This window comes from Electrophorus electricus, chromosome 20 (assembly GCF_041902795.1).
Source record: "Electrophorus electricus isolate QZ-2024a chromosome 20, ASM4190279v1, whole genome shotgun sequence".
Lineage (NCBI taxonomy): Eukaryota > Metazoa > Chordata > Actinopteri > Gymnotiformes > Gymnotidae > Electrophorus > Electrophorus electricus.
Window position 1 is genome coordinate 15,517,501 of NC_137516.1, and position 2,500 is coordinate 15,520,000.

At 50.0% G+C, this 2,500-nt stretch overlaps 1 long non-coding RNA gene across 1 annotated transcript in view; it reads left to right on the forward strand.

Annotated features, from left to right (window-relative positions):
• The window catches only part of LOC145652660 (uncharacterized), a 7,896-nt gene extending 6,578 nt beyond the window's left edge, over positions 1 to 1,318 (forward strand). The window contains exons 2-3 of the long non-coding RNA XR_014118912.1: positions 187 to 293; positions 703 to 1,318. This is a non-coding gene — a long non-coding RNA (uncharacterized LOC145652660). The remainder of the gene's footprint in view (positions 1 to 186; positions 294 to 702) is intronic.
• Positions 1,319 to 2,500: the final 1,182 nt, after the last annotated feature.

Sequence of the window (2,500 nt, forward strand, 5' to 3'; positions counted from 1 at the left end):
ATGAGCACAATCTGAGAAATCATATCACCGCTGTTAGTTATAGAATATCATAGATACAATATTACAGTATATTACAGTTATATGGACCGGGCTGTCAGCTTCGGTTTCATGGTTTCTCCATCCCTCTGTCTCTTTCGCTCTCTCTCTCTCTCTCTCTCTCTCTCTCTCTCTCTCTCTCACCGACAGACACACAAACCAGAAAGCTGGCAAACGTCTGAGGTGTGGCTCTCGCTGTCCAGCGAGGTGCTGTGGTTGGAAAGGGGATCTGTATCTTCTACCTGCCGGGCAGCCAGGTAACCAGAGCCCATGAGTCTGAATATTTTAGAGATGGAGACGGGTGGGGAGAGAGAGAGAGAGAGAGAGAGAGAGAGAGAGAGAGAGAGAGACATCTGCCACTCTCTCAATAGCAGACCGTGGGTCGGGTTACCAGATTCTGTAGCTACTGCATAGACAAGCTCTTTGGCTTAGGAATAAAAGATCCATTGTGATGATAACAGAGAGACAGAGAGGCTGGAATAACAGTGTGAGTCAGACTGCTCCCTCCCAGCGCCAATCTAAATGCCAGGTGCTGCTCCCTGTCCTAGTGCCCGCCTAGCAGTGGGCACAGTAAGTGTGGCCCAGCAATCTGAATAAGCCCTGACCCCTGACCCCCTAGCCGTCCTGTGACCTTACCTACACAACACTCTCTGTGCACCCGTACAGGAGATCTGCGTTCCGGTCGGCTTAGTCGGACATGATGTTTGGATCGCAGCAGGTATTTGTATGTGCAAATTTAGCCCTAATTTGGCTCCTTATCGCACGGCTGCGTGCAAAAGTGACCGACTGCAATGAGGAACTGCTGGGAGTCTGGATAACCGTGGGGTGTGTGTTTGCACCGTAGCATGCACTTACTGGCCCCAACGTTAAGAAATGCTAAAGTAAACAGCATCCAGATGCTCATTATGAGTGTGTGTGTGTGTGTGTGTGTGTGTGTGTGTGTGAGACAGTGCTAGGTACCACGGTGAGCAAAAAGACATTCCCTCCAGTAAAATCACGTCTACACCCCGTCTGTGTGTCGGAGCTGACACTGATTACCAGTTACCAGCTTCTCTATTGCTTCAGCCGTGTCAGAAACAACCCTGCAACAACCGTGTGCCAAGAAACCAGAAAACCAAGAGTGGGATTTAAAAACACCCCAAAAACAAACAGAGGAAGGAGGCCAGATATAGGAGGACAAGAGAATAGAGGGATGAGGGAAAGAACGAATGCAGTCCCGCCCCTTCACCTCTGACCTCTCTTCCACCTCTAAAGACTGCGGGATTTGGTGTCGTTCCCATTGACGCTCACCTACGCCGATAAATATTTGTAAAAATCCCAATAAATTAGTAATTCTTCATTACATTATCTGCAGTGCTAAGCTCTTTGAATCTGTAGGAATCTGTCTGGATAATCTTAGTTATCAGACGCGACTCGTCTCACATTTATTGTGCTTGTGTGTGTGTGTGTGCGTGTGTGTGTGTGTGTGTGTGTGCGCGTGTGCGTGTGTGTGTGTGTGCGTGTGTGCGCGCACATGTGTGGGCTCACATATGTGTAAATGCTGAATAAGTATCAATAGTGCTGAACTGTGTCGGAAATACTGAATTCTGAAATAGCACGAATAAAAAGTCTGGCTGGCGTGCGTCTGCCCACACGTCTATGTTTGCCATCTGTGCCTCTTTAACCGGGTATCCACCAGACGCACGCCCCTCTAGCTCCGCCTCTCGTTTTTTGGCTCCACCTCCCAGGCTTTGTCCCTGACACGTGATTTGCTGGCGAGGGCTGCCTTCCTCTCCCTCCTTATTCCTCATCTGAGAACTGCTCAGAGGGGCCCTCGGGACCGATGGGCCATTATGGTCGTGCTTGCGTGCGGGGGTCTCCTTTTGTCCCTCAGATTAACCCATCCCCCCTCATCTCCCCGTTTGCCCACCACATGGTGCCCTAAAGTGTGAAAACGCCCTGAAGCAGAAAAAGAGAGAGAAATGGAAACTGAATTTTGGGACCAAATTACCCACAAGCTCGCAGGTCCACTTCATCTGACATGGAAGCTGATTCGAACCCTTGCCTCAGTCTCTTCCTCTCAACACTGCGTTTCCCTTGATTTTGCTGGATCCGGTCCATTAAAACAGGGAACTTCCAAATGACATATTTCTGAGATTTCGGTAGCCTTAATAGACAAGGTGCTCCATCTGCTGTTCAGCTGTTTTGCTGCTCACTGCGGGGTATTTACGGCTGAGCTCGGGGGCCGGGCCACGTGTTCTGGTGTGATAGCACACACTGTGAGGCCTTGGTGGCTTTGTGTGGGGAAGCCCACGTAAACGCTCACGTAGCACAGCGACTGCAGACTGTCTCCTCAAAACTCTCCATCTCTCCCGTAGCTAGTCTGAAGGGTTGTTTTTAGGTCCAGAGTAGCCGCGCTGTGCCTTTGGATGGAATGTGTGCGTAAACGTGTGTGTGAAGGACTGCCGATCTTACTAAGGAGTGT